This window comes from Dermochelys coriacea, chromosome 8 (genome assembly GCF_009764565.3).
Source record: "Dermochelys coriacea isolate rDerCor1 chromosome 8, rDerCor1.pri.v4, whole genome shotgun sequence".
NCBI lineage: Eukaryota > Metazoa > Chordata > Testudines > Dermochelyidae > Dermochelys > Dermochelys coriacea.
The window spans coordinates 13,084,112-13,111,524 of record NC_050075.1 but is presented as its reverse complement, the minus strand read 5'-3'; the positions used below and the strand labels follow the sequence as shown (position 1 = coordinate 13,111,524).

Below are 27,413 nucleotides of genomic sequence, written 5' to 3'. Positions count from 1 at the left end.
ACTGGGAGGAGTGGTAGATACGCTGGAGGGGAGGGATAGGATACAGAAGGACCTAGACAAATTGGAAGATTGGGCCAAAAGAAATCTAATGAGGTTCAATAAGGATAAGTGCAGGGTCCTGCACTTAGGATGGAAGAATCCAATGCACCGCTACAGACTAGGGACCGAATGGCTCGGCAGCAGTTCTGCGGAAAAGGACCTAGGGGTGACAGTGGACGAGAAGCTGGATATGAGTCAGCAGTGTGCCCTTGTTGCCAAGAAGGCCAATGGCATTTTGGGATGTATAAGTAGGGGCATAGCGAGCAGATCGAGGGACGTGATCGTTCCCCTCTATTCGACACTGGTGAGGCCTCATCTGGAGTACTGTGTCCAGTTTTGGGCCCCACACTACAAGAAGGATGTGGATAAATTGGAAAGAGTACAGCGAAGGGCAACAAAAATGATTAGGGGTCTAGAGCACATGACTTACGAGGAGAGGCTGAGGGAGCTGGGATTGTTTAGTCTGCAGAAGAGAAGAATGAGGGGGGATTTGATAGCTGCTTTCAACTACCTGAAAGGGGGTTTCAAAGAGGATGGCTCTAGACTGTTCTCAATGGTAGCAGATGACAGAACGAGGAGTAATGGTCTCAAGTTGCAATGGGGGAGGTTTAGATTGGATATTAGGAAAAACTTTTTCACTAAGAGGGTGGTGAAACACTGGAATGCGTTACCTAGGGAGGTGGTAGAATCTCCTTCCTTAGAGGTTTTTAAGGTCAGGCTTGACAAAGCCCTGGCTAGGATGATTTAACTGGGACTTGGTCCTGCTTTGAGCAGGGGGTTGAACTAGATGACCTTCTGGGGTCCCTTCCAACCCTGATATTCTATGATTCTATGATTCTATGATTCTAAGAATAAGGGAGGTGATTATTATGGCCTTTCCTAGCATGCATTGCTATCTACTCTCCTCTTGAAATCAACACCTCACAGAGTTCCCTGGTTTGGGGCTCAGCCAAGATCAGGGCCATGCCTGGCCTGTAGCTTCCTTTAAAGGGCTTGAAATTAGACAAGGGTTTCTAACCATTAGAAGAGTGAAGTTCTGGAACAGCCTTCCGAGGGGAGTGAGTGGGGGCAAAAACCTAACTGGTTTCAAGGCTGAGCTTGATAAACGTATGGAGGGGATGGTTTAGTAGCTTGCCTATAATGGCATTTGGCCCATCTGTGACTGCTAGTAGCAAATATCCCCAACTGCCAGAGATGGGGAGGGCTCTGAGTTACTACAGTGAATTCTTTCCCAGGTGTCTGGCTGGTGGGTCTCATCCACCTGCACAGGGTCTAACTGTGGGGTTAGGAAGGAATTCTCCCCCAGTCAGATTGGCAGAGACCCTGTGGGGGGGGGGGTCTCACCTTCCTCTGCAGCATGGGGCACGGGGTCAGTTGTTGGTATGAACTAGAGTAAATGGTGGATTCTCTGTAACTAGAAGTCTTTAAATCATGAGTTGAGGACTTCAGTAACTCAGCCAGACGTTATGTGTCTATTGCAGGAGTGGTTGGGTAAGGTTCTGTGGCCTGCAATGAGCAGGAGGTCAGACTAGATGATCACAATAGTCCCTTCTGGCCTATGAGTCTCTGAGAAGGCCCTGCATCAAATACCCAGCCAGGGGCCCACATGATGTATTTACATGGCCCACGCACATTTTCAGATTTTGCTGAATCTAAGTTTTTCATTTTTAAGAAAGTTTCTAGCCCTCATGGTTACAAAGAAAAGCTTCCAAATGTGAATCAACTGTTGTTTTCCTGAGTTTGCAGGCAGTTGGAACCATGACTCTAAATGGTATGCTATTTGCTAATCCCCATTCTCATTGGACTGTTGATCCTAAAGCCTAATAATGACATTTTACACCTCTGCATTAACTATTTAATCACTGATTATTTTAGCCAACAGAATGGAGATGGAGGGAACCCACATGGGGCAAATCAGCAGTTGCTGTGGGTTAGTGTAGAATGCACCGGGAAGAACAAAGGATAAGCACAGGTGAAGAAAGATGAGCAACAGAAAGGAAGATGGAGAAGGAAAAGAAGCAAAGGTCAGGAATAGCAGTTCTCTTAGAGGTGAGAATATTTTCCCATGGGATAACTATTGAACATGATTTATAAGTAATAATTAAAAGCTTAATTATTAGATGATGGCTGCCATCTAGCCTTGATCTTTATGCAACCTCCTGTTGGCAGCAGTGGGAGGTCTGCTGTGGACTGAGAATGGCATGCAGTCCTAAATTTATGCCCCAATCTAGGAACTATAATTAAAAATGGAATCCACCTTGCTGGGACTGGACCTTTTATAGAGAGCATACACGCCTTTGCCAGTTCACCTCTATCTATCTATCTAAGGTGCTTGAAGGACCTAAATCCACACCGTGTAGAGGTCAAGCATAGGAGTTTATTACGTACAGCACTGACGAAGTGTCACCTCGCTTATAAGGCTCAGAGACACTGTCAATCAATTGATTACAATAGAATATATGGATTTTCCATGAGCGGGGAAAGTGACGGGGTAGGCAGTCCCACACTCCCGGATAGGTTTAGCTGCTAGACATGATAGCACAGTAGCCAATGGTCAAAAGGTTACATAATATCTCCACCCATGGTCTCAAGTTAACAAATTAACATTTAGCATTTAATTAGTACTTTAATAAATGTATTAGTATGGAATATATGTTGGATTTAATTTGGGGTCCACAGGAATGAAGTAGCTCCTTTGATTGTCCAAGAGATGCATATCTAGGGGTAAAAGCAAAGAAACAGTGACAGTATATGGCAATAAAGATTATCTTTCAAGTTGCTTATTTGTGTTTTAAAGCAGGCATGGGTTCCTGGGAAAGGGAGGAGGCCATATCTTATACTGACATGCTTGAACTTTTCATAAACTCAAGGTTGGATGTGTGGGAAGAACATCTCTCTACAGAAGAAACTAACATAATAGAAACAGGGTTTCTTCTATTTGCAACTTTGAATAAGACACACTTATCGTCCCCAACATCTGGCGTTTTGCTGACTAGGCATATCTTAGCAAAAGCAAGGTTATCTTTGGTTATTCTGCTTTCTCTTAGCTATTGCTAGGCCTCTGACCTCTTGACCGAACTCTGGACTTTGGGCACAAATCCATATACCAGGTTATTACGTCAGCAATGGATTTGAACCCTTCAATGCTTATATAGCTCTCGTTATGATAGTATCTGAATACCTTACAATCTTTACCGTGTTTATGCTCACATTGTGAGAGAGAAAAACACCATTCTCTGTTTCACAGCTGGGGAGCTGAGACACTAAGGGACTTCTTCAAGGTCACATGGGACGTTTGTGATAGAGGAATTTGAACCCACATCTCCCAATGGCTAGCAATTGGACCATCCTGCCTCACTCCCTGGGACTTGTCCATTCACCATTCCTGGTTTCCCTGCCCTTAATTGCCTTTGTTGCTTCTCCTGCCACATTATTCAATGGGCAATTTTCCCAGGATTTTCAATAAGGTTTTGGATAACACCTAAGATCTCAATGTCATGAGTTGTTAATAATCTCCGTATAGATAATATATAGGCAAAGCGAACAGGATTCTTTGGATAGGTTTGCCAGTATTATTTTACAAGGACTAATGCAGCGAGCAGAACTGATTCATTTCTAAAACTACATTTGCTTTAAAAGAATACATTCATTCTTCAGCTCCATTATAGACTTTTATCACCTTTGAGACCAATTCTTCAGAGTGTAAAAGGAATATACAGTGCAAGATGTTCCAGATCCTTAAGGGCTAAAAAAATTTTGCTATGGTTGCTAAGATGACACAATTTTAATTAGTACTAGCTAGTGAAAACTGATGACTAACAAAATGAGACTATGGTGCCAGTACAGCAGTACTGGGAGATGGTGAAGATGTATTAGATTGTTGAATCTCCCTACAAAGGTAAAATTCATAGATTCCAAGGCCAGAAGGGACTATTGTGATAATTTAATCTGACCTCCTATGCAAAACAGGGTCATAGAACTTCCCCAAAATATTCCTGAAGTATATATTTTAGGAAAACATCCAATCTTGATCAAAAAATGGTCAGTAGTGGAGAATCTACTATAACCCGTGGTAAATTACGCCACTGGTTAGTTACTTTCACTTAAAAATGTACATCATATTTCCAGTCTGAATTTCTCTAGCTTCAATTTACAGCCATTGGATCATGTTATACTTTTCTCTGATAGATATAGAGGTTTCTAACATTATACATATTGCATTAAGGGAATTTTCCACCCCAGCTGCCCTTCCCAAATCACCCAGAGCCCAACCCATGGAGGGGCTTCTCTATTTTGGAAAAGGAGAGGCATATGTCCCAAGATCCACAGTTCCTGGTTCCCGTCCACTTAAATTACTGCAGGGAAGCAAAGAGCCCAGAGTATAGTAACTCAGCCTCTGGATTCGACCAGCAGTAGGTTTATATCTGAAGCTGTCATTGTACAGGATTAGCCAGATTTTTTTTATTTATTTTTACAGCAGCTTTCTGTTAAAAAAAACTCCAAATATTATGACTGGGCAAACAAAGCCTTTGCTAACTGTTATAAGAAGGATGCGGATGTAATGTTAGGAGCGCAGGATGAACGATTTAGAGAGTCAACAGATTGCAAAGAGAAAATACCTTTTCATAGCTCTTAGGATCCTTGGCATCAATTAAAGTTAGGTATCAAGTGTATACATAACCACAAACTGCATACGAATGTGAAGGCTCCATTAGCAAAAGGCAAATCATGGTTTGCAGTGGAAGCCATTGATTGTTCCATGAACGATATATTTGTTCTCCAAGAAGATGATAGACTACGGCTAAGCTGTGAAAAAAATAGTGCACATATCACTCCATTCAAGAAAGCATGTTCATGCCATGCCATTGTGAAGGTCTGTCCTCACTTCCACTGTAAGCCCTTTAGGAGTAGGGGTTTTACAAGACAGCTGTCAAAATGCACCGTTCTTGGCTGGAAGTCACATAACAGAGCATCACTTAGAGGTATAGGAATGCAATTGAGAAATGTTACCGAGAGTTAGTGATGGGGATTGCTAGGACCTATTGTTTGTCTTGGGGATTAAACCCTTTGATATTGTATAATATTAAGAGAATGGAGGGATGATGCAGGACGAAACTCAGAACTAGCCAAGAAGAGGCAGAAGCTCAGGCTCAGGTTCCTGTTTTACTGTTTAAGTAAAGAATAAAAGCAAATGCCAGGATGGGATGCGAGTTGTGAAGGGCAACTTTAAGATACAGACTTTCCTCTCAGCTGTGAGACAGATCAATGGCAGTGTGGAAACATGGCTAAGTCATTGGAAGGGGTTCAGTCCATGCATGATACATTGGGAGAGGATTTGGTTGGCTTTGTCACCACATGTTTACTGACACCTCCCTTAGTCCCTGGAAAGTATCAGAGGCTTCCAAAAATGGTGAATTTTTTTCATTCTAACTTCCAGAAGAAAAAGGAGGAATTCAATGTTTGGCACTGACAGTAGATTCCAAATAGATGTAAACACACAGGCAGCAGGGAACAGTCAGTCTCTCTCACTTTTTATATTTTTTTTTAAATAATTACTGCAAAGATGTGGTAGAAGCTAACAAAAAAATCAGGGGATTTGAATTTCCTATATATTTTAGCTTTTTAATTCATTAATAGTGGTTGGCACTAGCAATATCTATTTTCTTTTGATCTTCAAAATGTTTTCCATCATTAAATGATAGATATTCCTAACCCTCCTCAGAGGCATTCTCTGAGTTTTGTGAAACTCAGGCAGAAAGGCTAAAGCCAACATTTTCCAGAGTGGTCACTAATTTTAGGTGGTATTTCTGGGTCTCAATTCAAGCACCCTATGTTACTAGACACTTTAGAATACTTGAACTTGGCTTGACTGTAGAGGAAGTCAACGTCAGAGCCAAGATCTGCGTTTAGGAGCTCCTGACTCTTAGTCCTTCACTGGATACCTCTACGTTCTGGACCTATGCTCAGCTCACTAAGCCCTATCATTTTGTTTGTACAGAGTGCAATATGTTGCCTTGATGTGAATAAGGGCATGGACACTTTTGAATAGGAGTCTACAGGATATTTAAATTTTAGCCATGCTGAGCAAAGTCACTGCTTATGCATGCCATCTGGTGGCTCATGGTAGATTTCACTGTACACTCCAAAAATCATTCTTTCCTCTAAAACTAATTTTTCCACTCTGTCTATTTGGAAAAGGACAAATATAGTGCCTATCTACAAAAAAAGGGAAATAAGGGCAACCAGGGGAATTACAGACCAATCAGCTTAACTTCTGTACCTGGAAAGATAATGGAGCAAATAATTAAGCAATCAATTTGCAAACACCTAGAAGTTAATAAGGTGATAAATAACAGTCAGCATGGATTTGTCAAGAACAAATCATGTCAAACCAACCTGATAGCTTTCTTTGACAGGTAACAAGCCTTGTGGATAGAGGGGAAGCAGTAGATGCTGTATATTTTGACTTTAGCTAGGCTTTTGATACTGTTTCGCATGACCGTCTCATAAACAAACTAGGGAAATACAACCTAGATGGAGCTACTATAAGATGGGGGCATAACTGGTTGGAAAATCGTTCCCAGAGAGCAGTTATTGGGGGTTCACAGTCATGCTGGAAGGGCATAACGAGTGGGGTCCCGCAGGGATTGGTTCTTGGTCCGGCTCTGTTCAATATCCTCATCAATGACCTAGATAATGGCACAGAGAGTACACTTATAAAGTTTGCGGATGATACCAAGCTGGGAGGGGTTGCAAGTGCTTTGGACGATAGGATTAAAATTCAAAATGATCTGCACAAACTGGTGAAATGGTCTGAATTAAATAGGATGAAATTCAAAAAGGACAAATTGAAAGTACTCCACTTAGGAAGGAACAATCACACATACAAAATGGTAAATGACTGCCTAGGAAAGGACTGCAGAAAGGGATCTGGGGGTCATAGTGGACCACAAGCTATATATGAGTCAACAGTGTATGCAGAAAAAGCAAACATCATTCTGGGATGTATTAGCAGGAGTATTGTAAGCAAGACACAAGAAGTAATTCTTCCGCTCTACTCCGCGCTGATTAGGCCTCAACTGGAGGGAGTATTTTGTACAGTTCTAGAAAGATGTGGACATATTGGAGAAAGTCCAGAAAAGAGCAACACAAATTATTAAAGGTCTAGAAAATATGACATATGATGGAAGATTGAAAAAATTGGTTTCAGAGTAGCAGCCGTGTTAGTCTGTATTCGCAAAAAGAAAAGGAGTACTGGTGGCACCTTAGAGACTAACAAATTTATTAGAGCATAAGCTTTCGTGAGCTACAGCTCACTTCATCGGATGCCATCCGATGAAGTGAGCTGTAGCTCACGAAAGCTTATGTTCTAATAAATTTGTTAGTCTCTAAGGTGCCACCAGTACTCCTTTTCTTTTTGAAAAAATTGGGTTTGTTTAGAATTGAGAAGAGAAGACTGAGAGGGGACATGATAACAATTTTCAAGTACATAAAAGGTTGTTACAAGGAGGAGGGAGAAAAATTGTTCTTCTTAATCTTTGAGGATAGGACAAGAAGCAATGGGCTTAAATTGCAGCAAGGATGGTTTAGTTTGGACATTAGGAAAAGCTTCCTAACTGTCAGAGTGGTTAAGCACTGGAATAAATTGTCTAGGGAGGTTGTGGAATCTCCATCACTGTGGATTTTTAAGAGCTGGTTGGACAAACACCTGTCAGGGATGATCTAGATAATACTTAGTCCTGCCTTGAGTGCAGGGGACTGGACTAGATGACCTCTCGAGGTCCCTTCCAGTTCTATGATTATTTGCTATTTCAAAAGCTCTCTTGTAACTAAGTTGTTAAAGAGAAATCAGTGCAAGTGATTCTTTAGCTCCACAGTTGAAATTAAATGTAGCATATTTAGAAAGTTGTTTAAAAGACAGAAAATACTTGATGATCATAAATCCTTTCTCTGCCTTTCAAAACTGCTGCGTATCGAGAAGGAGCTGTAAAGATGTAAAGCAAATACATAGCAAGAAAATTTATTAGAGCATAAACTTTCGTGAGTTACAGTTCACTTTAACTCACGAAAGCTTATGCTCTAATAAATTAGTTAGTCTCTAAGGTGCCACAAGTACTCCTTTTCTTTTTGCGAATACAGACTAACACGGCTGCTACTCTGAAACATAGCAAGAAAATTGTTACTCATGGGGAAATTTGATCACCAGCATCTTAGAAAGGCTATAATTCTGCAAAGGCAGAAGTCGCTCAATAGACTAAGGACAATATTTTCAAAAATCTAATAGTCATCGTAAGGATGGTTTCATATTTGGAGGAACTGTCCATTTCTTGTGAAACATACCAGATGAATAGCCATTGGTGTCCATTTTTCCTTGGATTATATACTGACTCTGCAGGGCCAACTTTTCCATTCTGTTCTGAAAGAGCTTGTTTTAACTAGAAAGTTAGTTTGTGTTAGAACTCAACCTTGAGGAAACGTGTTACTAACATGATGTTGAACAGGAGGATGTTGGAATGTAGACAGGGACAAGCTGTATTTAACATCATGTCAGATGGTGTGGTTAAACGTATAGTTCTATGCAATAGATATGCACCATGTTACTGACCAGACAGAAGCAGCTATGTGGCTATTACAAAGTGTGTACCTTACTGTGAGTGGGAAGAAATCCTAGTGTCTAACCATATGCTAATATTTAGGTAATAGCCTCGGTCTGCCATCTAGTGGCAGTAATATTTAATGCCTTTTGTATCTTCATATAATGGGGCCAGAAATAGACAGAGCTATTTGTGATAGCAAAAAATAGATGCCTTTGGCTTGGTGCAGTACTGCAGAGCTATGAGAGAAAGCTCATTCAGTCAAGCTCCCTGCCTTCTGCACTCTGCTACTCCCAGTTCACTCCAGTCTGTCTGCAACGTAAGTAACCCCTTCTATCCAAACTCTATGGAATTTACTAGGGCTGGAGAATGTCCCCTGCATGACTTTCAGGAGGAAGAGAGAGGACTGTATTTGGTCTGGCCTGCTGAACAAGCTAAACAATTTGGGTGAATTCCTTGCCAGTGTTGGGGTAGGAAACCCTTTTGTTCCCTTACCCAAGGTCAGCTGATGCGGCTAGGCTTTGTTTAACTTTGCTAGGAGGCTCTATTCCTGATCACCACAGGAATGGGTTACTGTGCAGGCTGTATATCTTTCCTTCTCTCCTCCTTGGATGACCACTCCCTTTCAAAGCTAGCAGCCAGCAGAAGAGAGTCTTATAACGCTGCTACTTTAAAATTCTTGCTTTGCTAACAGATGTTTAGCCACCCAAGGCAGAAGTGAGCCCCCTACACTGGGACAGTGGCAGATTCCTAGAGGAACACTGAACATCCTTCTGAGAGATGGATTGCCACCTATGGCCATCCAGCTGGGATGAGGCAATGCAAAATGACTATGCTGGAATCCTACAGCTACATTTCACTTTCACAACTGAGAACGGCCCATAGGACCTATTTAATGCTATTTGTTATTAGTTTTTCACTAATGTGAATCAGAGCTTAATAGGGACAGAGTACTGCCCACTTAGAAGAGGGGACCGAGTCAGGTCTCCTGGCTGAGGTTGACAACTTTCTATTCAGACAAAACTGAACACCCTTGCCCCCACCCCTTATCCAAGGGCCCCCCCGCTCACTCCATCCCCCCTCTCTCTGTCGCTTGCTCTCCCCAGCCTCACTCACTTGCTCATTTTCACAGGACTGAGGCAGGGGGGTGGGATGTGGGAGGGGGTACAGGCTCTGGGCTGGGGGTGCGGTTTCTGGGTGGGGCCAGAAATGTGAGGTTCAGGGTAAGGGAGGGGGCTCTGGGCTGGGGCTGAGGTAGGGGTTGGAGTGCAGGGGGTGAGGGTTCTGGCTAGGAGTGTGGGCTCTGGGGTGGGGCCAGGGATGAGGGGTTTGGGGTTCAGAAGGGGGCTCTGGGCTGGGGGATGGAGCCAAGGGGTTCAGAGTATGGGAGGGGGCTCGGGGCTGAGGCAGGGGCTTGGGGTGTGGCGGTGGGTCCAGGCTCTGGACTGTAAGTGCGGGTTCTGGGGTGGGGCCAGAAATTAGGGGTTATGGTGCAGGAGGGGGCTCCAGGCTGGAGAAGGGGGTTGGGGTGCAGGCTCTGGGGTGGGGCTGGGGATGAGAGGTCTGGGGTGTAGGAGGGAGCTCTGGGCCAGGATTGAGGGGGTTGGAAGGCGGGAGGGGGGAATCGGGGCTGGGGTAGGGAATCGGGGAGTCAGGGTGCAGGCTCCGAGTGGCGCTTAACTCAAGCAGCTCCTGGAAGCAGCAGCATGTCCCCCCCTCCAGCTCTTACGCAGCGGCACAGCCAGGCAACTCTGCATCCTGCCCTGCCACAGGTGCTGCCTCTGTAGCTCCCATTGGCCATGGTTCCTGGCCAATGGGAGCTACGGAGCCGATGCTTGGGGCCAGGGCAGCATGCAGAGCCCCCTGGCTGCCCTTACACATAGGCACCAGAGGGGGGACATGCCGCTGCTTCCAGGAGCACAGCAGAGCCAGGGCAGGCAGGAAGCCTTTGCCCCACTGCTCTGCCGACCAGACTTTTAACGGCCCGGTCAGCAGTGCTGACCGGAGCTGGCAGGGTCCCTTTTTGACAGGGACGTCCCAGTTGAAAATCAGATACCTGGCAACCCTACTCCCTGGGTTCTCTCTGACTCTCTCACTTGTAGTCCATTAGCTCCTAGAGACCCCAGTAACGTGGGCCCCATTCTGCTAGACACTGTACAAAGGTAAGAGACAGAGCTACTTTGATGAGCTTACAATCCAAGTAAGCAGTTGGAAGTGCTTAGCAGCAACCAGGCTACATCAGGAGGCCTCTGGTAAGTCAGTGAACCTATGTGTAAAGCACTTATGACAACTCACCTACATCAGTGTTGTGAATTTAGACTTTTTCCTCTAACTCCCATCAATTTAGTATCTGGGCACCTTGCATACATTAGCTAACGTACGCTCACAATCCCCTTTGATACAGCAAAATATTGCTCTCCCCTTCTACAGATGGAGAACTGAAGCACAAAAAGCTTAGGTGACTTGACAACAGTCACACAGGAAAACTGTGACAGAGCCAGGAACAGATCCCAGCTCTACGGAGCTCCACTTCTGTGCCTTACCCACATACCCATTCTGCCTACATCATTTGTTTGAAATCCTAGATAAGACAAAGCATTATTATTATGGCTTCCTCCACAGTTCCTAGGGCTTATCCACTAAACCTACCTTCTTAGAAGAGAAAACTTTCTTTTCTCCTTTTTCTACATCCACTCTGACCTAGATTTTCTTCTTGTGTTATCCTGTCTGTTCAAAGTACCATTGCTCACAACTAGGTAATTTAGGATGCTTGCTTAAGAGAATCTAGTTCATCAGTTTCCCCTTTCCTCAACATATTTTCTTTTTTGGCAGTTCCCTTCCCTCTCCCTCATCTTTTGTCTCATTTTTTACCACCTTAAGTATTGTTATTGTTCAAAAGGGAAATTAAAAATTTCTCATATTGTAGTGGGCAAGCTTCTGCTAGAGTAATTGTTCCTGTTTGCAAATGAATGACCTGCACTTGTTTTCAAAAAAGATTTTGAAATGTTGTAGAACAGGGAATCCAGTTGCTCCATCCTGCACTCTACATCCTAAATGCTTAATCAGTCTGTGCTCTCAGCAGGTCCAGGACAGAGATTCCCAAACTGATCTGTAGACCAATGGTGACATGCTGGTGATCACACAGCTGTCTGTGGACCACAGGGTGTGTCTCCACCTCATCTATAGCTGCTAGATCACATTAAAAGCAATTAAATGTGTAAAGTGTTCCCACTCCCCCCAATATTAACTTTCCAGGCAAACTCTTGCTGTAGGTGCCACAGGGACATTAAATGGCTGGGAATTGGAAGGGAGATGGTCTGTGAAATTGCAAATGGGAAAGCAGATGATTTTCAACTTGTGAAACAGGTTGTTTTTAGAAGTGGGTAAAAGTTTAAGTGTTCCATAATATTTGAATTTTTAATTAATTCTCTTCAGCCACCCAGTTTACTAACAAAAATGTTCACACAAAAACAAGTTTCAAAGTGGAGGTCAGTATTTACTCCAGAAGGAAAGTACTTTCAAGATCATCCAATTAGGGCACTGTATCAGGGCCAGCTTACCTATCCCAATCACAGCCATGCCTTAGTTACCCTCTTCTGCGCCTCAGCTTCCCTGCTGATGACTGTCTCCTCTTAGCAGGTAGACAATGCAGTTCCCCACTCTCTAGGTAGAGTCTCTTAATTTAGCCCCCCCAGGCACACATAAGAGCCCATCTCTATCCCAATGGAACAAAGAGTGCAAAACAATCCTAAACAAACAAAAAGAAAAAGAAATCCTACCACCATTCTTCACCTGCAGGGTTTCGCGTGCCAGTGCAGATCTCAGTTGCTCTACATCCTCCCAAGCTGAACAGTCTCTTGCCCATGGTGCTCCGGCCTTGTCTTCCCCACTCAATGCAGGGAAAAAGAAGAGATTTCCTCCTTCCTTCTATGGGAGCATCAACCTAAGATTCCTCAACAGAAATAGATGCAGGCACCAAGTTTCAATGCTACACCGCTCTTCTTATCCCAAATAGAGCTGGGAGAAATATTTTGGCCAACATTTTCTGCAAAAACCAGATGCATAAATTCATGTCCATTTATCAAATTGTTTCAGTAAAAAAACCCAAACAAACCACACACACAAAAAACCCCACCCCCAAAACATGTAATTTTGACATTGTCAAAACAATGTTTCATTTGAAAGTTTCCTTTAATTTTATTTAAAAAAAAACAAAAACAAAACATTACATATAGTCAAAGTCAAAACATTTTATCTAAGCAAAGCGATTTTTGGACTTTTCAATACACCAAAGATATAACAAATATTCATTTTCAGTTCAACCCTCAGACTTTTTTTTTTTCCATTTTTCAGAATTGCTAGCAAACCAAAACAAGGCGCCTCTTATTCACACAGCAATAATCCCACACCATTTCCTTTCCTGGTTTTAGCACAGGTCTAAATCATCATTGCTCAATGCAGAGCTCACAAGGATCCTTTTACTATTCAGAACCATTGGTCCTCCCCAAGCTTCTTTCTCCTTGATCCTTCTTCCCAACTCCTGGGCTCTCCATTCCAGCCTCACGCTTCAAGGCCTCTCAATTAAAAACCCATTACTGTCAGCCTGACCCCTTGTAGTGTAGCCAAAAAGACAGCTCTTTTATATCCCTTCTCCCAGCATGTACTGTTCCCAGGACTACAACTCCCATCACCTGCCCCCCGACCCAACTACATCCCTTGAATGCCTAGAATACCGTTGAGCTGCACTTAACCAAGACTGGGCCATGCCAGGCATGGAGCTTCCCTTAAAGAACCAGCACCATCTGACAGGCACAACATGATTTATCTGACCCACCAAGCCACACAGTTTGAATTTAGAACTGATGTGACCATTCTGCAGAGGGGAAAAAAGATACTTGTCAAAAAATATCAGACAACAAATTTATTCAGTGAAATCACAGTCTCCTTAGGAATCTACTTTAAATAGAATAGAAGACTAAATTCACAGAATAAAGTGTTCTCTAGGACCTGTGGGTTCTAGGTGTTTTGTGTGTGTGTGTGTGTGTGTGTGTGTATACACATGTATGGGATGGAGAAGGTGGGGTGGGGATATACCTAAAAAAAAAATCCCAGTCAGACTTGTCCCTAATACCAGAAAACAAAGTATGGATGACACAACTTCTTAAAATTGCAAAAATGAACATTTTAAAAATAAGTGAATCAATTTTATTCTGGGGCCATTATCCCGGAGCTGAGAATGAACACAGACCAAAGGCTTGAGGTTATATAGGACTCAGACAGGTGAAGTTACAGCACTAGAAAGAATGAAAACTAATGGCAGACATTCCAATTACCATTTTAATGACTAGAAGTTGGGTCTGAGAGCGCAGATGAAAGGCAATCCCTGAACACAGGTTGAAGGAGGATGTATTAAGAGCCATTCATGGAAAATGGAAATGGCTGTGCCAACATTATTAGTATAGTGTTTGCAATTGGTATGCATAACCAGACATGTGGAAGTTCCCATCTGGGCGATGCAGTGGGTTGGGTTCTATTAAGCAGAGAGACTCTGATACAGAGATTATTTGGAGTCTTTGCAATTTCCTACTGCAGTTCTCAAGACAATTGTTGCTGTCTTAAGCTGCAGTGGTGTGGGGAGAAGAAGCAACGCACCTGTTGCTAGTCATTGGCAAATGAGCTTATTAAAAAGCTTCCTAATGAGCTTATTAAAAATAAATGGGGTTAGTAGCATGTTCCAGCCCAACCAGTTTAAAAACAAACAGAACACATGATCAGAGAGAACAGAGGGGGACTGATCCTGCCCCAGTAAAGTCAATGGGAGTTTTGCCATAGACTGCAACGGGGAAGGGATAGGCTCAGAGACGGATAGATGAGAGAGGGGAGAGAACCTGTGCAGTGAACTAAATCACCATCAAATGCTGGGGAAATTCAGAATCAGAACTGATAGTGTCTGAGGTCCATATCTAATCAGATACCAATACATTTGGGGTGGCTGCATTGCATTACTCATAAGTGGTGAAACTGTGAGCTAGCTATGCAGGTCATCTTCAAAGAAAGCTAATTATGCTGAAGTGATTGAGACTAGACCCCAATGAAATGCTCCTTTAAAATTTAATAATTTTTAAAGCTAAGAGACACAATCTCTTTAAGTGTTTACAGAGTCAGCCTTCTGGCCAGGCAAGTTTACATATCCATAATTACTCTGTTTCATCCTTCAATTTACCCTTTTCTTACCACAGGATACTTTCAGCCTCAGCTATTAATCATTCTATACAGCAATTATAATTGACTGAGATTAAAATAGATATTTTTGTGGATGAGGCTGTAGGCCTATTATATCATGAATTGTTTATTAAAAAGCACATGGCAAGTGAAAAAGAATGGGTCACCATTTACAATTCAGAATAAACTTCCAGAGACTGGATAGAGTAGGCACTGAATTCTTTCATTCTTGGGAGGAAATTTACCCCATCAAAACACACACAGACTCTTCAACTGCATTGAATGTGAAAATGTGCTGATCAAATAATAATTCCTCGTTAAATCAGCTCAGACCAAAGAGTTTGGTTAAATATTTGCTACTGACACAGATTTTCTTTAATGCAAGTAAGAGAAAGGACCCATTTCCCTGTTACAAATGGGAGATTATGTGGTAAATGCACACGCTAGTCGGAGGCCCAAACATACTGTAGGGATATCAGATTTGTCATACCAGAGATCAGAGTAGCTTCTCTTTATTTGTCAGCAAATAAACAAAGCAACAGCTGATGCTTCAGAGGAGGCGAAACAAAAATCTCATAATGCACTTGCGTACACTGTGGTGAGGTGAGAATTCTTGCCAGATCCCAACAACTATGAGCCAATGTCAAAACTCCACTTGATTTCAGTGGTGGAGAATTTGTTTCTTAGATTGTAAAACTGAAAATACATCATAAATTTGGCCATAAAATTATCCAAGCCTTTTAAAACTACAGCAACTGTATTTTTCTCTGTGTTCTCCTGTGGCCGTAAATCCCACAGATTGTACATCCTGGGAAGAAGCCTTCTCTTTGTTCTCTCAGTTGACATACATTCCACTGAATGCCTTGTTCTCATATCATGGGACAGGATGAAAAGAAAGGATCCCAGGATGTACTGAAGCTCCAGGAAGCTTAATAAGAAGTATCTGTGGACAGTGAGAGGCAGTCCTGAGAATCAGGAGGATTTTGAGAGCAACCCATCCACAAAGAGAATGACTCATGGGATGACTGTGGGATATAGATGCAATGTTGATGTTTCATGAACCAAAGCCTACAGCATTTGCTCCTCCACATGCTTCAGCACAATCTCACCAGGTCACTATGGCTTGCTGGGTGGACCTTTGCCCCAATTCCCGGATTTTCAAGGCATCATCATTCTTGTGGCCTTAGTTCTATGTTACCTATACAGTATCATAAATCCTTTCATACTTTGGAGCTCCACATAACACACACCCAACTCATCTCTTGGTTCATGCCTATGAAGTTACTTTTCTGCTGCTGCCTTCTTCCTCAGTCAGATGTCCATATTGAGAGGCACGACAGACATCAGAGACCATGGACGGTCACAAAGAGAGCAGGATACAGCCGCAAGTTGGGGTTCTGAGTACACGGTGGTAGGGAAAACCTGGTCATAGGTGGGATAGAAATAGGTAGGATCCTGCATGTCTTAATACGTATTCAGGTCCCCAAAATCTTGTTCTGCCTGCCATAGTCTTCTCCTTGTGCTGTTATTTTTTACTGCATTCAGACCGTCCCACACTCAGAGGCTTCTGGCTCCAAGTTCAAGAGCTCTCCCCTTTCTAGCTAACATAATTATTAAACAGTCAATTTGTAAACATCTAGAGGATAAGAGGAAGATAAGTAAGTAAATCAAGGACAAATCATGCCAAACCAACCTAATATCCTTCTTTGACAGGGTAACCAGCCTAATGGATGGGGGGAAGCAGTAGACATGATATATCAAGTCTTTAGTAAGGCTTTTGATGCCGTCTCGCGTGACATTTTCCTAAGCAAACTAGGAAACTATGGTCTAAAACAAGAGTCGGCAACCTTTTAGAAGTGGTGTGCCAAATCTTCATTTATTTGCTTTACTTAAAGGTTTTGCATGCCAGTAATACATTTTAACGTTTTTTAGAAGGTTTCTCTTTATAAGTCTATATATTATATAACTAAATACTGTTGTATGTAAATAAGGTTTTTAAAATGTTTAAGAAGCTTCATTTAAAATTAAATTAAAATGTTGATCTTACACCGCTGGCCCACACAGCCCGCTGCCGGCCTGGGGTTCCGTTCACCTAGGCCGGCAGTGGGCTGAGCGGGGCCTGCAGTGGGGACTCTGGCTGGCAAGGGGCCGGCAGCCAGAATCCCAGAACGGCAGAGGGCTGAGTGGAGCTGGTGGCTGGGACTGCGGCTGGGAAGGGGCCGGCAGCCAGAACCCCAGACTGGCAGTGGGCTGAGCGGCTCAGCCCGCTGCTGGTCTCAGGTCCCGGCCCTGTCCACATAGAATAATAGAATAGAATATCAGGGAAGGGACCTCAGGAGGTCATCTAATCCAACCTCCTGCTCAAAGCAGGATCAATCCTCAATTTTCGCCCCAAATCCCTAAATGGCCCCCTCAAGGATTGAACTCACAACCCTGGGTTTAGCAGGCCAATGCTCAAACCACTGAACTATCTCTCCCCCCACACAGAGTAGGTACCTACTTTCTCCCTGGTTCTGGCCCATTTTCTTCCTCTCTCTGCACTGAGCTGAGGGTGGGAGTGCACTGAGAACAGGGTTGGGGTGCAGGGTCTGGACAGGAGCTAGAATGAGGGAGGGGGCTCAGGGTTGGGGCAGGAGGTTTGGGTGTGGAGCGCTTACCTGGGCAGCTCCCATTTGGTGCGAGAGGTCCAGGTGGGAATTTGGATGTGGGGGGTGCAAGAGTCAGGGCATGCGGTGTGGGGGGGTTGGGTATGTGGGGGGGGTGCAGGAGTCAGGGCAGGGGGCTAGGGGTGTGTGAGGAGGGTGCAGGAGTCAGGGCAGGGGGCTGGGGGTGTGTGGGGGGGTGCCAGAGTCAGGGCTGGGGTTGTGGGGGGATGCAGGGCACAGGGCTGGGTGTGTGTGAGGAGGGGTCAGGGCAGAGGGCTGGGGTGTGTGGGGGGTGCAGGGGTGAGGGCAGGGGGCTGGGTATGTGTGAGGAGGGTTCAGAGGTCAGGGCAGAGGGCTGAGGGTGTGGGCTGAAGTTGTGGGGGTGCTCCCAGCCCCCTGCCCTGAGCAGCTCACGGCAGGGGGCTGGAGGGGATATGCCAATTCCACCCCCTTTCCAAAGGTCCCCGGAGCAGATAGCGCGCTGCGGCTCCACTTTTCCCTCTCTCCCTCCTTAGCAAGGGCCATCAGCTGATCGGCCGCAGGGAGGGAGAGAAGGAGGGGCAGGAACCCTGCACGCTGGGGGAAGAGGCAGGGGGAGGAGGGGGAAGCTTGCCTGCCCTGCAAGGAGAGAATGGTGGGCGGAGAAGAGTGGGCTGGGCCGGGCAGGATTTTTAATGGCACGCTGCTGTCCCCAGCAAACTGCAGCGTGCCATTAAAATTGGCTCGCGTGCCGTCTTTAGCACACGTGCCATAGGTTGCCGACCCCTGGTCTAGAAGAAATCCCTATAAAGTGGGTGCACAATTGGTTGAAAAAACATATTCAAAGGAGTATTTATAAATGGTTTGCTGTCAAGCTTGGAGAATGCAAGACCCACAGAAGTCTGCTCTGAGTCTGGTACCATTCAATACTTTCGTTAATGACTTGGCTGTGGAGTAGAGAGTACACTTATGAAATTTGCAGATGACACCAAGCTGGGAGTGGGGTCGGGAGGGCAAGCACTCTGGAGGACAGGATTAGAATTCAAAATGATCTTGATAAATTCAAGAATTTGTCTGAAATCAATAAGAAGAAATTCAATAACGACAAGTGCAAAGTACTGTAATTAGGAAGGAAAGATCAAGTGCACAAGCATAAAATGGGGAATAACTGAGTAGGCAGCGGTATTCCAGAAAAGGATCTGGGAATTACAGTGGATCACAAATGAACATGAGTCAACAGTGTGATACTCTTGTGAAAAAGACAAATGTCATTCTGGAGATGAATTAACAGGAGTATCATATGTAAGATAAGGAGGTAATTGTTCCACTCTTCTTGGCACTGATGAGGCCTCACCTGTAGCATGATGTCCAGTTTTGGGCACCAAACTTTAAGAAAGATATTGTCAAATTGGACGGAGTTCAGTGGAGAGCAACAACGAGTAGAGGTTTAGGAAAACTGACATGAGAAAAGGTTAAAATAATTGGTCATGTTTAGGCTGGAGAAGAGAAGGCGGAGGGGAAACATGAGAAGTCTTCAAATATGTAAAAGGTTGTTACGAAGAGGACAGTGATCAGTTTTTCTCCATGTCCACCAAGGGTAGGATAAGAAACAGTCAGTTCAGTTTGCAGGAAGGGAGAAATAGGTTAGATATTAAGAAAAACTTTCTAACTATAAGGATACTAAAGCACCAAAACTGATTACTTAGAAAGGTTGTGAAATCCCTGTCACAGGTGATTTTTAGGAACAGGTTAGATAGATAAACATCTATCAGGGATGGGCTAGCTAAACTTATTTCCACCTTAGCACAGGGGATGGACTTTATGACCTCTTGAGCCCTTCATTTCTATGATTTCTGTAAGGGAGGACTCAGAGATGCTCCATTCCCCCTTCCACTACAGTACATGTACTGGATAGCATCATTTAGGGCCTAACCCAAAGTCCCTGGGACCCTTGACTTCAGTAAGGTTTGGATCAGTCCCTTAGGACTTTCTTTTCATTTAAAAACCCGTAAAGGAGGAATTTGGAAGTTTGACTCTAATGATAGCTCAAGAACTTAAAACACATGTTGGAATCTCATGATCCATTACAGATAACAATACTTGACCCATATTTCTCGTTTATGCATGTTTCTTCTTCTGTCATCTCTACATGTATTTGAAGTCTTTTGGCTCTCCTCTGTTTTCTGGACATTTGTTTTATTGCACTAACGTGATGTCACTTGCATAATATCAGAATTCCACTGACTCACTATGCCTGTCAGAAGCCCCTTTATACTAGTGTCAGTTAGCGTGCTAAGGAGTTAGTAACTGGATACAGAGCAGAGTTTGTGCTTCAACATTCCTGAATTTCAACTGCCTTGTAAGTTTGTAATGTTAAATTTAGCTTCTGTGTCCAGTTAATTAAACAAGACCCTGATCCTGCAATAAATTATAGATGGGCCCCTGGGGTGACAGTAGCCCTTCCAGGTCATGGTTGAGATTTGACTGCCAGTTCCGACACTGTATCTACTCTATATCTAAAGAGAGGGCTTCAAGCTTTAGGAGTATCAAGCCAACAATTTTCCAAATTACTAAAGCTCACATACACCATTTTAAAAACTCAATGAGGTTATTGAGTATGTCATTTCCAAGTTAGGTATAGGCTCCTGATGGCTTCAATCTGCAGCATCCGTGTAGGAATGGTGGAGAAGGGAGTGGTTAACCCAGCATTGAACTAAATCCCCTCTTTTTTTAAGGTTACTGCAAAGTACAAAAGCACCTGTTTCCCCTTCTGAGTTAGATTTTGGTAGGCATCAAACTCAAGTTTCCAATCCCCCAACCTGTGACGCCCTTCGTGGAAGGCATCCTGCTGAACTGATCCAGCATGCTCTCACAACTCATCTGAAACAGCAGCTGAATAACTCAGCCAGGTGCGTGTTCTAAAAACAGGTGACTGTATGAGCACCAACGAGGAAGAGGGGGCAAACTTTCCCCTCACTGACCCCAGACGAAGCATTAGCATTAGCCTTCTTTGCAGGAACAGAGCCAACCAATTTAGGTCTTCCTGTCCTGTGCTCCTTCCCCCTTTTAGTCCCAACGCTAAACTGGCACTTTTGGAACAGCTCAGAGATCAAAAGATTGCGGTGTTCCCCCCATGCTGCAGTCATTTCCTTTCACAAAACCATCTCCCCTTGTCTGATTCTGAAGCTCCTCTCCCCAGCTAACATCTCTACCCAGGCTCCCATATGACTCTTTGCCCCTCATCGCTGAGCCCACCTAGCACACAGCTCCAGCACCTGGCCTGCAGAAGCATATGCTAAGCATTAGCTGTTCCCCAAGATTCCCCTTCTTCTTCTCACTGCTATTGCTCTCTGACCTGTCTGGATGACTTGCCAAAATCACTATGTAATCAGTGTATCCCAGGCTCAGAACTTTCAGATTTACTGGCTGACAGCCTTGCTTAGGGCACCAGAAATGCCCCCCGACGCTTTACAGATCACATCACTTCTGTAACTTCTGAGGAAATATGCAGAATATTGCTGTTAAATGAAGCCTTTAAAGCTCAAGTAGGTCACAAGAAAGAACACAGTGTCTTCCCCCACCCATTAGAAAAAAAGTGCTTTTTATGTGGGGAAGGCACACACAGTTAATTAGCAGTTACAGGAGTCATGTGACAAGCATGCTACTCTGGAATTTTCACGTCAAATAACATGGATGATTTACTACCAAGATAGAGGAGAGCATGGCCATAAGATAAAAAGGCCGAATGCTACTAGTTTTGCAGCAAGGTGTTTAAAAAATTCAAACAAAATGAAAAATAGGTCACTTTCCAAGACAGTTGCTCAACAAAGCTTGTCATCAAAAAAATGTTAAATAACAAAATTATGGAAATGTCTCATTATAGTTTCATTGTAAATAACAGGTAGTTCCAGAAACTATGTAAAATAATTGACTAGAAAGCCAAATTTATTTCAGCCTGTTGTATTATTTATGACTTTTAAGCTACATTGAGTTTGTGAGGTTTTCAACTGACTGAATCCAGAATTCAGGTCCAGGTGGGCAGATCTTTGTGCCTATACAGACCCACACTGATGTTGGTGGAACTTGTCCATGTGAATCTGATTGCAGGATCATGGCTCATGTGTTCAGCCTATTGAAGAGAGAAATGGATCAGCTGCAAATTTTAGCTACCGATCCAAACTTCTGCAAAGTTAGGCCACAGTCTTGCAAAGACTTACACAGATATTTAACTTTACACCATTGAGATCAGTGGGGCTAGCATTAAAAATGTTGCTCCTTTGACGTATTAACAAGAGAAAGAACTTGCTTTCTCCCACCCTTGGTCTGCCTCATCTATTGAGATTGTAAGCTCTTTGAAGCAGGGACTGTCTCTTATCAGCTGTATATACTGTGTCTAGCAAAAGAAGGCCATAATTGTAATCAGGGTCTCTGTAATGCAAATAATAATAATACTCAGTTGCTTAATGTTAAGTCTGTAAGTCTTTGGAGCATTGGAGTCTGAGATGATGAAATGCTGTTTGCATCCAGGCTCTTGGTGTAGGTCCATTTCTACTTGACAGATTAACAGAAATCACTTGTTTTAATTTACCACCCACTAAAAACCTTTAGTAAGGTAGCTTTGTCTAGACCTACAGAGGGCATCTACAGATCACACTATAGGACACCATAACCTCCTTTAGGGACACCTATAGAGAGAGACCAGCTAGCATGCAGCAGTGAGGGCTAAATGCTATACTGACTTTACATTTGCAAACCCTATGCCTTCAGAATTCAGCTCTGTGTGTGTAATAATAAACATATGGATTATCTCAGTTAAATTATGATAGATGAAATCTTGGCTCCATTGAAGTCAATAGCAAAATTCCTATCAAGCTCTTTGGAGCCAGAATTTCACCCAGCAGTTATTTATGTTGGTTCTTCTCTTGCTTTTTGGATTACAGAGATAATCTTACTTTTTTTGGATTAGTTGCCATGGTATCTGAAAACAGATGTTCCAGCCTTTTAGAAGGACAGCTAGGCAATGGTTAGGTACTGTATGATGGTTGCTATGTGTTATGTGCGGTTAAAATTACAAACACAGGCATGGGCTAAAACAAAATATTTGAAAAGCTATGACAGTCAGATTTCCCGGCCAAAAACTGCCTTACTGCTGAGTGACTACGGTGGGTGGTCCCAGTACTCATAAGAACATAAAAATGGCCATTCTGAGTCAGACCAAAGGTCCATCCAGCCCAGTATCCTGTCTGCCAACATTGGCCAACAGTGGCCAATGCCATGTGCCCCAGAGGGAGTGAACCTAACAGGTAATGATCAATTTACCATTTATTCTTACCCTTTGTTCCCTGTCTTTTAACCAGTTCTCAATCCATCAAAGGATCCTCCCTCTTATCCCATGACAACTTAATTTACAAAAGAGCCTTTGGTGAGGGACCTTATCAAAGGCTTTCTGGAAATCTAAGTAAACTATATCCACTGGATCCCCCTGGTCCACATTTTTGCTGACCCCTTCAAAGAACTCTAATAGATTCATAAGACATGATCTCCCTTTACAGAAACCATGTTGACTTTTGCCCAACAATTTGGTTTTAAGGCCAGAAGGAACCATTAAGTTCATTCAGTCTGACTTCCTGCATAATGCAAGCCAGAGAATTTGACCTAGTGATTGTTGCATTGAGCCCAATAACTTATGATTGAACTAGAGTATGAGCTTGATCCTGCTCCCATTCAGGAAAACGCCCATTGACTGGAACTGTGAAAGACGAAGCCCATATCTTTTAGTACAATTTCTGGTCCCCTTAGCTATCGTCTACCAGACATCTACCTACTCAGGCCACCCTGCTCCTTCCTCTTATCTTTCTCAGTCAGCTAATTAGACTGTGCTGTGCTGAACAAACAGTGAAGTGGCATGTGCCAGCAATGCCCCTCTGCCATGTACATTGGCCAAACTGGACCGTCTCTACGCAACAGAATAAATGGACATAAATCTGACATCAGGAATTCAAAAACCGGTAGGAGAACACTTCAGCCTCTGTGGCCACTCAGTAAAAGATCTAAGGGTGGCAATTTTGCAACAGAAAAGCTTCAAAAAACAGACTCCAACGAGAAACTGCTGAGCTTGAATTAATATGCAAACTAGATACCATTAACTTGGGTTTGAATAGAGACTGGGAGTGGGTGGGTCATTACACATATTGAATCTATTTCCTTAAATTAAGTATCCTCACACCTTCTTGTCAACTGTCTAAATGGGCCATCTTGATTATCACTACAAAAGTTTTTTTCTCCTGCTGATAATAGCTCATCTTAATTAATTAGCCTCTCACAATTTGTATGGTAACTTCCAACTTATCTGTATGTATATATATCTATCTTACTATATGTTTCATTCTATGCATTCGATGAAGTGGGCTGTAGCCCACGAAAGCTTACCCTCTAATAAATTTGTTAGTCTCCAAGGTGCCACAAGTACTCCTGTTCTTTTTGCGGATACAGACTAACACGGCTGCTACTCTGAAACCAGGAAAAAACAGGCAACAGAAACGGCTTCGGAGCACTGGGAAGTCTTACCATTGACCAGTGCCCCCGGAAAGTGGTGAGAAAGAAAGACAATGTCCTGGAAGGAAAGAAAAAAATTGCAACAAACACTGAGTCTAACAACACAGTTAATTCTATGAGTCATATCGGTTTTGCAAAAACACACCTATTTTCAATATTTTCCCATTATATTGAGCTCAGTGGTGGCCTGTGTAAGGTGATACACATGTCAACAGAAGTTTCGCCATGGTTCATAGATTGTATGTGACCCATAGTATGCAAACCATCCCTTTCTTTGGAGTAATTACACTACAGTAAGCATTAGTAACATTATTCCAATATTTCAGGCTTTGTGGGCAGACAGGCTAATATTTGCCATCAGCGTTTTATAAGGGTTCTTCCTATGGCACACGTGTAGCACCGGAGAGAAGTTTATTTTAAGGATTCCTCTGATGGGTGTCAAATAAATTCCATGACAATTGTTAAAAAGCAGTAAGTTATTTCTTACGTTAACAGAAACACATTTTGTGGTTGTTTAAACATTCTGCTTGGCGTCTTCCTGAAGCACTTGACCTATATCATCCTCCCACTCTCACTTCAGCTTCTGTAGATTTAAACTAACTTTTGAAGGGAGCAATCCATTTTAACGTGTTCAGCTGTAATGGTAATGCTCTAACGAGGTGGTGGGAGGAAAACTCACTGGCTGAGCCCATTTTCAGTTTGTAAAATCTACCATATGCCTTATTTTTGCAGCAAATTTAATTACTCTCTTTGAGCCAGATCCTCAGCTGGTGTAAATCAGTATAGGCCTATTGAAGTTGAGCTACACCAATTTGCATCTGTTGAGGATCTAGTTGTTTCATTTTATTGAATTTTTTTGCCACCCATTCTTTTTGTGTAAATCTCTGACTGCTTTGTCCCCACCATGACTCTAGGAAAAGAAGCAAATTCCCCATGAATTCCAGGTTGGGGAATAGCCAAGCCATTTATGGACCTCTTTCTGCATATAAAGTGGTGTTAAGAAGCCTGACTCTGTGGTACTTGTGTAGCCAAAACTCCTTGTGATTCAGAGGCCCGAGGCTGCTCATTTAAAATGTAGAAATGAGAACACTTGCTGGTTTAAGGGCTGACCCTGCATTACTTGCACCTCCCAAACAACTTTTCCCAGTCTGTCCAATGACCTAATAAATACACAATTTCCAGTCCCTTTTATGGCAAACTTTGAGAAAGTATGGCCACAATCTACAGCTTCACTAAAACACCTGAAAACAGCTTGTATTAAATAATTTCACAAAGGAGAAACCCCAGAGGGGAGTGTAAGTGTTTTGAAAACTTAGGACTCCTTCAGAAGGTTGTAAAAATGTCACACCATCCCAAGCTTTCTTCCCTCAGACCCCCAACTGATACAGATTTTGTCAATTGGGTATCACACTTTTGGAAACAGGGAATGAGGTGATGGCTTATCTTAAGTGATCACTCTCCTTACAGTGTGTATGATAAACCCATTGTTTCATGTTCTCTCTGTGTGTATATCAATCTCCCGTTTTTTCCACCAAATGCATCCGATAAAGTGAGCTGTAGCTCACGAAAGCTTATGCTCTAATAAATTTGTTAGTCTCTAAGGTGCCACAAGTACTCCTTTTCTTTTTAGGGAATGAGGTGACATTCACCCCTGTGCTGAGGCTTAGGTGGCACTTACGTGGTGTTGGCTCTGTCTGGAGAGGTAAGTTTCCCTCATTATGACCAGGAAATAAAATGCATAATGCATTTACCATAAAGCATATTACAAGAACAAACTAGTCCATAAAAGATTATGGGCCAGATCCTCAGCTGGAGTGAACTGGTCTAGCTGCAATGACTCCAATAGAGCTATGTTGATTTATACCAGCTGAGGATCTGGCCATTTGTGCTAAAGTTCTTTAATATACTCTAAGAGGCACCTGAACCAAATACCTTGTCCCTTTCCCCATACCAGCAGATCTGTGTAATAAGGAGGCACTTCAAGGATGAAGAGTGATATGCATTTGAGTCACACATCCAAAGGAGTCATTCCATTGCCCTTCTCTGATTCATCACCATTCCAGTCGGGAAAGCTCAGGACCAAAAGTCAGGAGATCCGGGTAGTATTCCTGTCCCTGCTGCTGATGTGCTGCATGACTTCTGCTAAGTTGCCAGCCTCTCTGTGCTTCAGGTACCCTATTTGTAAAATTGAGATAATTATTGGCTGGGCCTCACAAGAATGCTGTGAGGCATAGTGAAATGCTTTTAAAATTCCTCAGACGGAAGAGTTTTAGAAGTACAGAGAATCACTACTATGATAAATATACATATTGTATTCTAATCTTTGCAGAGTTCATCTGACCAGGGTAAAAGCTATATTTGATTAGATTCCTTCCCATGGAGTGTGATCAAGATTCCACCATCCACCTCCGAATGGACTGCAGCATGCCTCCTCCATCTCCTGATCCTCCAATTTCTGCTTGCTCATCATCTGATGCCAAGAGTTCAGAATCAGATATTCAGAGAAGACACAAGAGTATTCACATACGAGTGATAGATGTGGGTATCAGATACCCAACTGAGTGGCACAAGACTTTTGCTATGCTCCTCTATGCTGGATGCTCTTTGTTATTATCATCTTCCATCGTCATTTTTGTCAACAACTGGTCCTCAGCAAAATATGTGATCTCACCATTCAGATCTAATTTCCACATATGTCGGACACGCTGACTGGGCTTTTAAAGCCTCTGAAGTCAGCAACATCATGCTGTTAATACTGTGGTCCATCCAGTGGTTTTTACTCCGATACAAGTAGGCATTTCATTGACATCAATAGTAGCTGAGCCCTTAAATAGCTATATAAAATTATCAAAGTGCCACCTTAATTAAACCTCCCAATCCCCCTGCCACATCTGTAAGGAAGCATCAATTCCTGTTTTACATACAAGGACAGGGATGGAGACAGAGAGATTAAGTGACTTGTGCAAGGCCAGATGGTGTATCAGTGGCAAAGCCAGAATTAGTTCCTTTGGGAGCTGGCCAGAGAAAGGGTGTGGCTAGTGCACCTGAGAGATGCACTAATTCAGCATTGCCCTACATAGCCTCCAGTAGCAAGGCACCTATGGAGACACAACTACAATTTAAAGCTACCCTCTCATGGGAAAACTCTCAAGGAGGGCTCTGGTGCCAACCTTATCTGTCTTTCTTGTCATATACAGTTTCCCTCATTGCTACAGGGCAGCAAACTATACTCCCTTATACCAGCAGGCAGCAAATCAAGCTTGTGATGTCCCAGAAACCTGTTTTGATTGTAGCAGATTTGCTAAACACCCCCTAAAAATATTGTTTGCAACCAACTTCTGTAAGAATCCTATACTCACAGTTTAGCTGCTTCCAGACG

At 43.2% G+C, this 27,413-nt stretch overlaps 1 long non-coding RNA gene across 1 annotated transcript; it reads right to left on the bottom strand.

Moving 5' to 3' along the window:
• Window positions 1-2,693: 2,693 nt before the first annotated feature.
• On the bottom strand, window positions 2,694-27,033 carry LOC122455517. Its single transcript, XR_006273743.1, has 4 exons — window positions 25,967-27,033; window positions 12,413-12,678; window positions 12,194-12,381; window positions 2,694-2,757 (listed from the first exon to the last, which is right to left on the bottom strand). It is a non-coding gene; the product is annotated as an uncharacterized LOC122455517 (long non-coding RNA).
• Between the last annotated feature and the right edge of the window lie 380 nt (window positions 27,034-27,413).